Below are 15,453 nucleotides of genomic sequence, written 5' to 3' on the forward strand. Positions count from 1 at the left end.
ACATTAATCTCTACCAGATTACAGATGAAGTCTGCCCAGAATATTGCAACAGTCAAATATACATCCAGCAGTGAAACACAGATGTGCTCACCTAGGACTAGTTCTTTTCCCTGGCAGGTTGGACAAAGAAAAATTAGTTTCCATTATAATAATTCTGTACACCTTTTACTTTTCCCAGTGCTTTCTAGTTTCTTCTGTACACACGAAAACATGGAAGTTTCATCACAGGATGACACTGTTGAGGTCCAAAAAAAACCCACAGGAAATGGAAGGAGCAATTTCAAAACTCTTCAAAAATTACAAAGGCCTAATATCAGAGGTGCACATCAGCTCATAAATATGATTCCTGAATATCAGTTTGCTCTAATGTCACTAGGTGCTCTAAAGAGCCAACAGTTTAATCCCTGTACTACTTTTTTTCCCATCTTTCTGACAGCAACTCTAGATCATTATTCCACAAAACCACAAGGCAGTCTAAGGTTTGAGTCCTGCTCTAACTCAGGCCCTCAGCTATAAGGTCCTTTCCACCAAAGTGAGATATGATCAATAGGAACCACCAAGTAGCATTACTCACTGAGTAACAGATCTACTTCTAGTCAAGAGAAGAGGACTCTTCTGTGAGTGATACCTCTGGAAAGAATGAGGCTGAGATTTGTTGTTTGCAGAAGAGATTATCTCTGTCTTCTGGCTCAGTGGATTCAACCTGCTTCTGTGTTTTCTTCTTGCTTACATTAAGAAATGTCAATAAATAGAAAACAAGTGTACATACAACACCATGGTCACTTGGACTTGATTTAAAGGAATCACAACCTGCTGAAGGACACTTCCTGACATTGCATTAGAGTGGCATTCTTTCCTGACAATGCATTACAGTTTTTAGTGATAAATAAATGAATAGTTGGCATTTGCAGCCTTTTCTCCTAAGTCATTCTTATTTTCTCTCATCTTTAGCTGTCAGTCTTTCAAGTGTAGTTTTTTCTGCTCTTAATTAAAGAATTGTGATGTCTGACATTTCCCTGATTTTTAAATGCATTTCAGTGCCTTCATTTTAGATAGGCTATTGCCCATTTTTTGATCGATGTCACCTAACTTAATGCCAGGCGTCTCATCCAAGTCATTTGTGCAGACATCTTCAACAATCCCTAATGAGGGGTAGACACTTTTGCAGGATGACATATTTCATGAGAAGATATGGGTCAAAATCTCATAAGATGAATCCCATAGTCATATACCAATTACATTCAGCTCTGCCCAGGCAAAATTAGGCACCAAGGAGTGACATTCCTTATATCCAACATGCTTGGCAAACATGAAAAAAGCATCTAAAGGAAAAGGAATTATTTAGAATTAGCATAACTTTTTGCTTTCAGTGATTAGCAATAAACAGTTGATTAATGCTTGTTGTGCTTGATGATAACATCACTATTGATCAAAAGCCATTAAAAAAGCCCAACAAACCCAAAGTTATTTTTAAAATACTCTGATGGTCTTTTGATACAAAAGTACCTCATCGCAGTCATAGTAAGCAAAACTTGGTCAAGCAGTGTCCAGAGTGCAGGAGCAGCAGCAGCAGCTCAGAGAGGTGGAAGGGTTGTGACACAGGTCAGGTCTATCCTGTAATTCTGGTAACGAGACCTTCCCATTACAGCAGTGTCAGTCTCCACTCAGAGTTAATTGCTTCTGGTGTCATTGTCATGGAACTTGGTTCTGCCCTTGTCTGTCTCTCACATGTGGACAGCAGTGGCTGGGCTGTTTTCCTCATCCCTCTAACTGGGTAAAGGAAAGAACTGCATGCCTGTGCCCATCTTCTGAGCTTTGATTAATTTGATTAATTACTATATATGTTGAATATATAAGTGATTGTGTACATGTCACATGTTAATTAATTCAGATGCCTTCGATACATCACCTTATCATTTATTTTCTCTGTCTTCAAAATCAGAAGCCTGTCCTGCCCCAGGGGTTGCCACCAGACAAGTCAGCCCTGAATATGGCTGTGGCTTAATGCAGCCATGAACATAGAGGAAATTCAGCTATGCAGCTTGTCAGAAGCAATAAATACTGTGTATCACAAGAAAATCATTCTGACTGGTGGAAATAAGGGATTTGGAAAGACATGTATGCCCTGCAGAATGCTTTTGTTCCATGGCCAAAGTCCTCCACATACATCATCTCCAAAGACAAGACTGCAGGCAGCCCTGGCACCTTCCAGGATCTATGTTAGAATTACCTCAGTAGATTTAAACATTGCTCTACAAGCCTCGTTGTCTTCTGTACGACTCCATTTTCATTACCATCCTTGGCTAGCAGGTTGAATAAAATTTACAGCAGTCACTGCCTAGTACAATAGCTAAGATATCCAATGGCCTTATATTTTCATATGTGCCTGAAGGAGGACTTGTCTATGCAGAACATACACATTTTTTCCAATTATTTAGTTCATGAGAATAAAAAGATAAAATCTCTCCTCTTATGTGTGTGAAAACCAGTTTTAGATCAGCACCATTACAACTGCAGCAGCAAAGACAGTATGGGAGACCAGTGAGAACTGCTGAGGCATGAATCCTGTGTCACTTCAGTTTCTACTCATCTTTAGTAATACTTTTCCCCAAAGTCAGGGCATCCCTATCCTGCACAGAGTTTATTATTCTTTTAGAGGTTCACAAATGGAGAAAGTATCTTCAGCAAATTAAAATAAGATATTTTTCATTGATATCCATCAGGGGCAGGAAAAAGCACATTTTCTAAGTTATAAAATGAAAAAAAGCTTCAGGAGTTCACTGGACACCAAGACAGCACAACAAACAGGAAGGAGTTGCCTAGAAGAGATAAGGTTCCTGGTGTGTCTCATGATGGATACTAGATGAGTTTAATTTTGTATGGTTGATAGAAATGTGGAAGAAAAGAATTTTCCAGCTAGGGCATGCTCAAATTGCTTTGGAACAGACTGAAATTACTTGATCTGATAATTCCCTGATTAGGTTTACAATTACAAGAAAACCAACAAAAAACACCACTTAACTTGAGGTAACTCACAATATTTCATACTGTTGTGGATGAAGAAAGCAACACGACTCCATCAACTCAAAAAGAATGGTAAATTGGCAAGCTGAGATACGCTCATAAACATCTTCATTTATGGTTATGTAAAAATATATGATACAGGCGACTTTGCTTGTGGAGAATGATTAGAGGGCTCTAAGAAGAATGAAGGAGCAGAGAGACATCCAGAGAAAGGCAGAACATTAACAGTTTTTTTTTTCCCTTTGGGTCAAGAAACTGAGATTTTGCAGTCTTGATTGTATAAGGAAAAGTCACATATACACCATAAAAAAATCTTTACATTCTGCTTGAAAAAAAAAAAATTAAGATCTCGATTTCTTGAATGTAGTAAAAACAAATATCAGGAGTTACCTGTTTCACCTGTTTTTTAGGAACTACCAGTTTTCTTGTGCTACTGAGATCTGTGTTAAAGGAATTCTTCCATCTGTGCTTATCCATTTTAAAATATACAGTTTATTTCCCCCATTTATTTTTCTGATGAGCACATCATCCAGTCTACCATCTTAAATCTGCTGATGCCTGTCAGCCCCTATAACATAGATCCATCATGCCAGCTGGTCTGAGTGTACCTCAGCAGTCCATATTCACTTGGCTTCTCAATTCCATCTGGCATTGTGCAGGGAAGGGAGCTGAGCCTACCTACTGACTCTGTGTTTAGCCTCGGGTAGTCTGCAGGCAGCCATCAGCCACTGGTGTCCACCACAGCACCTGGGATGGCACACCAGGACATCCTTGAAGAGCTGCTCCAAACCCCCACTCAATGAAACCAACCACAAAGGAAAAAACCACTTCAATCACTAGCAAAAAGAGTTCATTTGTGGACACCTGGAGGCTGTTCTCAAGAGGCAAGAAGAAACATCCGTCTAAGGTCATGGTGAGAAGTGCCTTCCTGTAGTAATATTGGACAAGTCTGGGCTTTGGACATGTCTGAAGAAGTCCAGGCCATGGTTTGGATTGTGTGCACCAGCCAAACTATATTTAGTTATTGTTGTTCATATTTTGCTGTTTAGATGCTTTTCTCTGTACTTTGCTGTACTTCCCCATGCTTGGCTGGTTTTGTATAATTCTTAGTTTAGAACCATGTTTATAACAGGTGCAAAGGGGAGACAACTTTGGGATTTTTTCTGTAACTTGTTTTGAGACCCTTCAAGGTTGCTGAAACATAAACTGTGCTAGAATGAGAAAGAAGGGAATGAAAAACAGGATGCGTTTAGAAGTCCTGAGATAAAGGTGGGCAGTGAAGACCTGGATGGTGACCAATCGGCATACCTGGGGGGCCTCGAGCAACACGTGTGGACCAGGGGATTTTCCAATCAATTAATGTGTGACCACGTGGGGAGTGGTTCTAGAGTATACAACTAGGACTAAATGTAAACAATAAATCAGCTTCTGCACAATGATATTGATTTGGTGTTCAGAAGTCTGTGCGTCTCTCCCGCACCTCCCTCCCATGAGTCTTTGCAGGCACATGTTAATGTCTGTTCTGCCCCACCCTCGTTTATTTTATTTGTATCCACCCTAGAATGTTCTCCACTCTCCTGATCCCTACTGGTCCTGGTTTGCTGTAGTGCTCCACCCCTGTTACCCCGTTGGCTGCCGCTCCTCTGCACCACTTTCCCCTGTTCCCATTGGCCCTTGACCCTCAGCGCCACCCCTCCATCCCTGTATTTAACCCTGTGCCCTCAACCCCATCCTCTCTTTGTCCCTTGACTCCCTTCAAGGGCTAATAAGTCTTCCCTGGAATTGCCATACAAAGACCTGTCCTTTGCCCTTTTTTTCAGCAATTTTCTGTTCTAAGTAGGCATGCTCTGGGCTCCAATAGCGCAGGCTGCTTTCAGAGAGACCCACTGAAGCGCAATTTTCTAAAACAAATTACTTCTGCAATTTTTATGCATGGTAAGTAAAAGCAGAAATGTTTTAACCATGAGCATTTCTGTTAGTGGTGTTCTAAAAAGGGGCTCTCTGGTTAATCCCTTTTCCTGTTTTAAGTGACCAATTTAAGATGCAGTCATGTATGATATCTAAACTGGGAACTGCTTATCTGGTGGGAATGAAGGATTTGTACCAAGTACTTGCTTGAGAAAGCTGCCTTGGAATGATGATAAGCCAAGGGTAATCAATATGCAGCCATCTACTGCTTAAATGTTTTCCACACCAGTCTAGTAAAGATTAGGCAACATTTCTAGAATATTTTTTCTTTTAAAATAACTTTCTGAGTATTACACATAAAGTTTCCTGACATACTTAGAATCAGATTTATCAAGTTTATCTTCTTGATTCATACATTAATAAAAACCATCCTGGTTTCATTTAAATCAGTAGGGTTTTATCACTGACTTCAATGATGCTGGGATTTCAATCTTTGTACTCTTATTTCAACTTTAAATCTCTTTACTAGCACTCCTGTGCTTTTTGTAGGTATGTATGTGAGTAGTTCACTGCAGGATAAAGGGAGTCCAGATCAGATCCATCTTTCCCTTTTTAGTAAGATGACACTTTAAGCATTAGGTGTATGCCAAACTATTTGAATGAAACAGAACAGGTTTTCTTAGAATAAACCATACTGGAAAAAATTCAGAGATTTCCTTGAAAAATCTCTTCTATTACCCTGTGAAAGGAATCATAAATAACAATCTTTATTATTTCTGTAAAATAGGTTGTTTTAGAGGCCTCTTTCTCTGTCACACAAAATCCTGTCATCTGTCATGCTAAGGATGTTTGTTTGGGAAGTCTGGGTTGTGCAATTTTGGAAAGCTTCCCTGTAATGTTTGAAAAGGTAGATTCAATCTCCTCCTAAGGTCACTCAAGGGATATGTGGTGTCATTGCCTGTTAGGGCTTGCACTGAGACTATCTGGCTTGCTAGCATTCTGCACAGTGGAGAAGTAAGGCTGTTTAAGTGTCAATTTTTTCAAACACTCACCTTAGACCATGGTATATTTACTCAAGCAATGTATATGTAGCATTACTTTTAACCCAAGAAAGGAATTTTTCATGGAGTCATTGAATCTTATAATGGTTTGTGTTTGAAGGGACCTTTAAAGATTATCTAGTCCCAGCCATGGAAAGGGATGTTTTTCACTAGATCAGGTTGCTGAAAGCCCTGATCAGCCCTGATCAGGTCGCTCAAAGCCCCATCCAACATGATTTCAAACACTTCCAGGGATGGGGCATTCACAACTTCTCTGGGCAAAGAGTTCCAGCATCTCACCACCCTCCTGATGAAAAATATCCCCTTATGTCCAGTCTGAATTTACCCTCATTCAATTTAAAACCATCACTCCTTGCCTCGTTACTACAGGCCTTAGTACAAATTCTGTCTTCAACTTTCTGATAAACCATTTTAAGTATTGAAAGGCCACAAATTTTTCACAATTTTAGCCTATTGTTTTTCTCATTGCAGGGAGAATTCCAGTGTCAGTGAACTGAAGAGCAGAGCATTGCTAAGCATGAGTGAATGCATAGAACCCATCTTCATGAGAACCAGAAGATTCTTTGGGCAGAGTTTGCATTTCCACTTTACATGACGGCTATGCCTACAGCAGTGGTAATAATGACCAGAAATACAGATATTGTCATTGGGACCATCACTGCCCACAGATTTCTGAAGGCATGAAGGTATTTGTTTTGAGGGAAAGAAAAAGTCATTTAGACAAATGAGTCTTGTAGACTGAAGTGATGCTTCATGAAAAGGAACTGCTATTAAAAAATTGGTGCTTCCTGAATGGATCTGACTGAGCATGTTTGGATTATTTCTCCCATTTGTCAACTCCCAGTTTATCTAGTTTACTTAAATATTATGTAACCAGATGTTACATAATAAGGTTAGAGATCTATGTACCTCCCAGGTTTAAGGCAGACAGCTGTGTCATGGTCTGCAGGAGACAGAGCAAACTGCTGCTGATAGAGTTCTGGGCAGAACTTGAGGGCAGCAGGATCCTCCTCTAAGGAGTTGCCCTGAAACGTCAGTGTCACAAAATGGACCCAGATATTTAGGACAAGGAAAGCCACTGATGAGGGAGAGCAGATGGGAACTAGTGGTTCTCCTGTAATCTCATGGCAAATAATCCCATATGCAGGACAAGTCCCAGATCTACACTCTGACTTTTAAAAGCAGTTTTGAAAATATTTACAATGTCTGGCATTTTTTCTGTGACTCTGCTGCACTTTATTCAGAAACTAGCCTGTGAGTAAAAAGCCAAATATTTCTTTGTAGTTGGTATGTAGGTAATATCTCCCATGCCCAGTCTGAACAGCTGCTCTGCCAGAAGTCCTAGATATCCTTTCTTTATTGCTTCTGTATGAACAGCCATGGAACAGTTTGTGTCGTCTTTGCTCTACTGCGTAGCTAGAGGATGCTGATGCTCTTCAAATAGCTGTAGTATTATAAAGTGCTAGAAATTCTTGTGCTGACTTGGTATTAATAGTCATATTTCAAAAAAATGCCTCTTCTACATAAATGAACAGATTTTGCAGCTCTAAAATAGGTTTGGAACAAAGCCACATTGAGTGCATTTTCTCTCAAGCTCTGTTTTTTTTTGTTGTTGTTTTCACCTCTAGTCCTGTGTTGTTTGCTCCCCAGTGTGACTTTTTGTGCAGGTCAGTCTAGAGGAATGCTCTGAGACAGTTCTACAACATACAAATGTGGATTAAAAGCAGCTCACCCAGACAAGAACAGGTCCCTGAGCAGACTCAGTGCTGTGCTCACTGAGTGCTGACTGGGTGTAGCTGAGCAGGAGCAAGGACAGGCAAGCACCACAGGACTAGTCAGGTGCACAAGGAGAAGGCTGCAGAAATACTTGTCCATGAACCTTTCTGGAAGAGACACAACCTCATCCATGCTTTCCTCTTGGATATGCTGTGTAAATATATGTTTTCCTCTTGTGGCTTGCTACTTGTTCTCACTCAGTCTTATGGTACTCAGCCACTGAGAACTTTGATGGAAAACAATCCTTTGGGAGCCTTGGCTCACTGCCCTTTTCCTTAGACCTGCACAAGAGGTTCTGAATGAAATTAAAGTGTGGCCAAAAGATTGGGAAAAGCAGCTGTGTCCAGTCCCCAAAGATGCTGGATACCACTGGCTCTGTTTAACTTTAGGGGATAGAAAATTTCCTTCAAACTCCACAGCAATGAACTTCTAGGTTTCTTCTTTCCTCCCTGCAATATAGAGATGTAGCTGTTAAATGAACTCTGAAAACCAGAATTTCCAGGCCAGTATGGCAAACCATTAACAGCAGTAAAACCGGACAGCAAAAATTGGAGTACCACATAAAAACTAGTACAGCAAGAATCTCTAATCTTCTTACTTACTCAGTATTTCAGAAATACTTGGGCAACAGAAAATACATTAATCTGATTCTTAGTGTAAAGAAACTAAGTGTGGTGGATAGGGCTTTCATATATATGACAGTGTTTGGTTCTTACAAACTGTGCAGCCTGTGGAGGAGACATGACATCTCCCCACTTAGAAATCTGTATCTGTGCAACAAAACAAAATTGCTTCATGTTGAGGCTGGGGTAGAACTCATCTAATCCTAAATATTTATAGTGGGATACCACAACCACTTTCCTAGACCCTCTCTTTAGTGGCAAGAAATATTTCTCAGCCATCAATCATCGTGTCCTAATGTAGTCCTTTAAGGAGTTCAGATGATTTATGTCTCCTTCTTTCTCAACATAATGCTGTAAAAGCCTGAAGTTCACTGAAATTAATCCCAACCTCGTTGCTTCTTTGTTTTTTCTAAGTTTTTGTTTGTTTGTTTGGGGTTTTGTTTTGGTTTTAGGTTTTTTTTGTTTTTGTTTTATGTTTGTGGGGGTTTTTTTTATTAGGGAAAAGAAGGTACTTTCCTGGTTCAGTCTAGCAAGGCAGGAATGTACCCAGTGTCTGTATTCAACAAGGCTCTTTGCTGAGTGTCCAGTGAATGAGCAGCATTTCTGTGAGTGTGCCATGGACATGCTGCTTGGTGTGACTGGTCAACAACAAAATTCCTACATTGTGTTAAAAATGAACCTGGGGCACATTCAGGTCATCCTCATTCTTTGAATGTGAATATGACAGTGAATGGGGAAACAGGGGTCCAGAACTGTCTCATCTAAAGAGTGGCATGCAGCAGGCACATCATCTAGGGGAATAGAGGAGTCTTGAGAGTGAGAGAAGGAAGGGAATGGGAATGAGAATGGGAATGGGAGGAAGGGGAAGGGAGAAGGGAAGGAGAAAAGGAAGAGGAGGAAGGGAGGGTGTTAAAAATTGGATCAAGAACAATTGCAAGGGCAGAATCTGAAAGTCTTTTGCTCCAGGTGTAAGTGTTGGGGGACAAGTACTAGCCACGAGATTTTACTAGAATATGTTGCAGGTACCTCCAATGGGCTGGGAGCCTGTACTGCTAAGGAGGGAAAAGCAAGCTGAGGCACTTTTCCTGGTGACACCTACTACATGTTTTGTTATTTGGCCAGCTGGAGCATTTCTGCTCATGCAACAACTAACTAATCTACTAACACAAGGGCTGGAAGGCACTTTGCAAGGTTTTGACACGTACTGCATTTGGTGATGTTTTTAATTAGTAAAAAAGGAGCAGTTAAGCATTAAATGTGTACAAACCCCTGAGAATAAGTACTACTTCCCTGAAAATTACTGCATTGAATCAATCTCCAAACTTACACACTACCCTTATCACAACTTAGCACTCTGGAAGTACATTAGGATGTTTTTGGTGCTATTTCTGGAGAGCTGTCAGTTCAGGGAGGGAAGTGGTGCTCAGAAGGCAGGGACATGACCTGACATTGGTCAGTTCTACCCCTTGGGATCAGCCACCAGGGCACTGCCTTGGCTGGCACTCGCCCCAGACAGCATTGTGGTGAGCTGAACACACACACCCGGCTGGCTTAGCACAGAGCAGCTCTGGAGGAAGCACTAAGGGCACATGTAACCAGCACTGCCCCCACCATCCCTGTGGGTCCCTTCCAGTGCAGGGTATCCAACATTCTAAGGTACTCTGCTTCAGAGCAGAGCTGACAGATCTACAGACTGTGCTACAGACAGATCAACACACTGTGCTGCCTGCCTTTGTGGGCTCCAGGCTCAGGAATTGATGTGCCACTTCACAGCACAGACAGCCAACACACTCCCAGAAAGGTAAAGGGCAGAAGGGGCCCATCCCAGGACTCCGCAGGTAGCTGACCAAACAGCCATTGGACAAGTATTCAGTCAATAAACAGATGGAATATAATTCTGAGCATACACTGTACAACACAAAATGTTTGGAATAACTGTTTCCCAAAAAAAAAAAAAATAATCAAAGAATCAATAAAAATTATTGTACATCTCTCTAAGTTTTGTTCTCCAAATGTCAATACAATGTACTGAAAGAAATTGTTGAAACTGGATACAGTCCCATCTCATGCTTCAAATACTCCATTTCAAAAAGGATTCAGTGTCCTTCTGCTTATTACTTTGAAACTTGGTATTGATGACAATCAAAAGAAGACTCAGTATTGATGAAATTACACTCTTATAACCAAAAACTGAAACAGGATTTAGCAGCACAAAAGTGTGGCCTTAATGGTGGGAAACCCCCACATTTATCTGCCAGCAAGCAACTATTTCAAGTTGCTTTTGATGAGGGAATCAGTCCTTTCAAGGACATAAACATAAAGTTTATGGAAAACTTAGTTTTAAAAAATACTGTCCTTCACTGGGGAAATAAGCTGTAATTTTATTGACTTAGTGAACACAACCAAATGTCTGGGGCATTACACATCAGTAGCAATATTTTGCCTTCTAACTTTAGACAAAAAAGTGCTAGAAGATTTTTGGCAATTTATGTTCCAGACTTGCTTCATTTTTCAATAGGAGTGCAGTCCTCTCAGGTGGTATTTTAGTCATATTGTTGATGCTTTCAAAGAATTGTCTTGCTGTGTAAACAAAGTTTTTGAATCCATACTTCACTGGTTTTCCCAAACTGATTCAGAAGTCAGGAATATCAGACAACTTAAGTAGCAGAACTCAAGCTGTAAATATAAAGTCAGTTTTCTAAAAACTGGCTATGCACCATGCAAAAGCAGAAACAAAACTTGAGCTTGATTTCAGATTGAAAACTGTGGATGCAAACAGTATCACAGAAGTTAATGAGCATGCAGAGAATACAGCCCTAGATAAATGTTCTCAAGTGCAGAAACAGGCTTCTATTGAACTTTTCATAAATCAAGCTGTTTAAATTGCCTTTTTACTCTGTCTGTAGTGTATTGCAAATAATCCGGTCAATGCTTTTCACTTTTTGATGCCTTGGTAAGTTCTGAGACTACTGAAAAGGTCCTGGAATAGGAAGCCTTTTAAAAGATAAGGTTTAGTTTCTTGCTCTGTTGCTGTTTTTCTAGATGAATGTGGGTTTCTCACCTCTGTTTCTCATCCTCCAATTTCCATTTTTTTAAAGTTGGGAAAAAGGTACAGAATGTTTTTCATTCAACAGTCAAAAAGTGAAACAAGACAGCAACAGTTTCAAACTTAATTGCATCAATCAAAGATGTCATTATTCACTGAAATGCGAGAGGACAATTATTAGCAAATACCTGATGTTATTTGATCTTCTTTGTGGTTCTTTCCACTCAACTATTTTCGTTTCTCCGCTAAAGGCTGCTAGGAACTGTTTGATTGACAGCAAACTTAACTGTGAAAGTATCTGACCTTGGGATGACAAGGTAGGTGAAAGAATTGGGAGCCTAACAATTAGAAGCTCATGTTGATGTATATACAGTTTGCTGGCACTGATCAGCTGCAGCTGGCTGTCAGGGAACTTAAGATACAGGGTGTGATACAGCACTTTGTGTTTTCTTTCCATTAATGACTGTAAGTCATTATGGAATAATAAAAAATAGAGAATAGAGTCACACAGCTGTCTCAAAAAGTTAAGGCTTAAAGGCAAATCGTGGCTGAGAGATTTCACTAGTCAGGTATGTAAAGAAATCTGAAAGTTTACTTTGAGTGCAAGGTTTGCACCTGATTTGGGGACCAGGCATCTTAATCAGTGGCCTCAGTGAAGAGAAGTTGGAGAGGGTGAGCATGTGCTCTGAGAAGAGGCTGAGAGAGCTGCTTAGCTTGGAGGAGAGGGGCATAAAAGGGGATCTAAAGGCTACCTATAGCCACTTGCAGTTACAAAGCTAATGGGGCCAAGGAGATTTTATCTGTGTCAGGTCATGTCACAGCAGACATTGGCCACAGGCTGCAACGAGGGAAGTTCAAGCTGGCTAGTAAGAGAAGTTGTTTCTCCAGCAGGGTGGTGGAACAGTGAAGCATGCTGTTCAGGGAGATGACAGTTTTTAGGGGCCTTTAAGACTTGGCAACACAGAGCCATGGCTGACCGCTCTGATGTTGGGAATAACCCCACTCAAGCAGAAAGCTGGGCTAGATTGGCCTGACAACAGGTGTTTCTGTGATTCTGCATTATTTCCCTAGTAAACTGATAGCACTGATCTGTTCTAGATTATAGGTAATGCCTTTATCAGGTGTCCTTTGGAAATCTGAGATTCTGCCTAGGCTTTCTTTGGGAACCTTATGATGTTCAAGGAAGAAGCAGTGATAGTATTCCACTGTAAATTGGTCACAACCAAGTCTGGTTTGTGCTTTTTAGGTGTGTTCTGGATAAACTGTGTGTAAGTTCTCTAGGAAAGAAGTTTCCATTGAAGTGCTCAGCACCAGGAGTTTTTAATCACATGAAATTTAGCAGCAAGTCAGATGCAAGGGCCATTGATATGTATGGAATTTGACATATGAGTTTGTATGAATATATGCCATTACATTTGGACTTCATTAAGCAGAAATGTTAGACATTAAACACACTGAAGAGCTATAAAATCAGTTATAGTTTGTATTCATGTTCAATATTTTTATGCAAACGAGATCTATCATAGTAGGATTTTTTAGCCTTAGGATTCTTCTTTTAGGCAAACAAACTCTGCCCACTCCACATTTGCTACATTTGTGTTTAATATGGTAAACTTTGGCAGTGGAGATCAAGTTGAATCTTTAGTCTGTCTAGACTACAAATCAGTGCTGCCCAGCTGTGGAAGAGTCTCTGTGAGCTGGGACTCTGTATCTCAGCAAAAACTATATTTGTTTGCAGATCACTTTCCACCAGGAATTTCAAACATTTGAACTTCTGCTTCAGTGGTTTCAATCTGTGATTTCCAAATCCCTGGAGTCTGTTCAATGTTTCTAAAAGTCTGCAAAAGGTGTCAAAGGAAAGGGAACCTTTTGTGAACAGGCTTGAATTCCACTTATCTGTGTCTGCTCCTCCAGCAGGAAAATTTTGGCAGCTGTCAAATTGATAAAAGATTGGCAACCCACTGTTCTTGGCATTGAACCACAGTGAATAAAGGAGATAAAAGTGCTTCTGAATGTTGAGCTGCTTCTTATCTTTAACCTCAGCTAGTCTCCCAGGGTTCACCACTCTGGCACAAAACCAGCTCAGTCATGCCCTTTACAAGTTGTTTATAATATATACAATTAAATCAGAAGTTAGATTTTGTGGTGATTCTTTTCTTTTTGCTCCTATTGATTAAATCCTGGCCCCAGGCTTTACTGTCATTAACTTCAATATTGGCATTAACTTCAATGAGAAATTTTATTTTTCCTTAGAAGATATTTTTTCTCATTTTAACACAATCCATTGATGCAGTGGAAGTAAAGGGAGAGTGGGATCAGTCAGTTCTTGTTTGATTGCTTTTAACTAATGAGCCTTTAAAGGGCTAAAGAACAGAACTGATGTATTCATATCCCAAAAGCAGACATCAGAGAACAAAGAATCTTGTTTTTTTAATGTTCTCATCAAGGAAATCTGGGATTTGGATGCCATTTTAGCACCACTGTGACACTACAATGCTCCAGTCTTCAAGCTGGAGTGAAATCAAAGACCCCATAAATTTATCTTTTAAAAATTACAGCCAATATTATATATAATTGTGAAATAAACATTTCCCAATTATTTTTGTTTTTACTTTGGGGCAGGCATATTTATCACATATATTCAGTTACAAGCAAAATTTTTTCTTGCAAGGCTCGAATTACGAACTAGTGATCATGATATTATTCAGTGTTTCTGTTGCTTCTGTGTACTCCAGTTTTTAAAGGTATGTATACAGTTGACACGGTAAAATATTTGGAAATCTTTCTGATACCAAAAATCAGTGTTTTTTTCTTATTGTTTTATAAAGACATAGGTACTCAACAGTTGCCATTTTGTTTTTCCTTCCCTCTCTGTACACACACATATCTAAGAGTATGTTTGGATGTATTCTGCAGAAAATTCAGCCCAACATTGTCCCCATTAAATATATTTTGTAACTAACTTTATCACCTAAACTAATCTTCTTATGCAGTAGGAGTTGTTTTACATTCAGGTACAGAATCACACTTGTCAATCTGTTTTTTTCAGACAATATTCCCAGAGTCTGATCATTTTTATGTTGCAAGTATATCTTGTTCTATGAAAAAGGACTTAGCTTGTATTTCTTGACTTTTATTTCATGTCCTAATGTGGGAGGTGTTCACTTTGGGAAAGCAGCCCTATGAGCTTCATGATGATCGCAGAAAGTTTCTCATGGATACAGACTTTACGGACCACAGCAGGTTTCAAACATCACCTACCAGATAACAGCTGGTATGAGTTATGTATGTACATCTGCACATACAAACTGGAGAAATTAAAATAATAGGAGTCACTAGGAGACCCTGCTGATAGCTGAACTGATGCTCATAATGAAAATATCCTTTAATAAAAGCCATTGCTTGTAAGTAATACATTCTGTATTATCTAATTCAGGACATGGTTAATGAAGGAAATGAGGCACAAAGGCAGCTTGGCTCCCTTCTTTTCAGAAGCACATATTTAAGCATAACACCTTTCAACATCAACAAATATAGGATGAGATTCCTCTCATCTAATTTTAACAGTTTAAAAATTTTGTGCTGAGCTAAACTAACTGTCTAAATTTCTTCCAAGACTACAGGACCATTACTGGTACCTCCTCATGGTCATTTGCCCTTTCTCTCTTAGCAGCCGCAGAATAAAAGGTATTTGCCTTCCAGTACAGAGATTTTAAACAGCAGGCATAGAGGAGACCTCCAGTTTTATACATGGCTAAATCTGTGTGAAATAACCCTGCCCTTACAACAGAAGGATATGTTACCCCATCCATGAGTCTTGTAAGTCAAATGCTGCTCATACTCATTTTCTTTTGAGATCTGCATCTTCTGTGCAGAAAATGTTATCAAATTTACCAAAAATTATCCTGATTTATTGTTCCTCTTCACCTAAATTTTGATCAGCTGTCTGTAAACCAGGACTTGTTTCTCACCAGCAACAAAGAACTGTTTTGCACATTTATGATGACACCTTGAA

The sequence above is a fragment of the Catharus ustulatus genome, chromosome 2 (assembly GCF_009819885.2).
Source record: "Catharus ustulatus isolate bCatUst1 chromosome 2, bCatUst1.pri.v2, whole genome shotgun sequence".
Classification (NCBI taxonomy): Eukaryota; Metazoa; Chordata; class Aves; order Passeriformes; family Turdidae; genus Catharus; species Catharus ustulatus.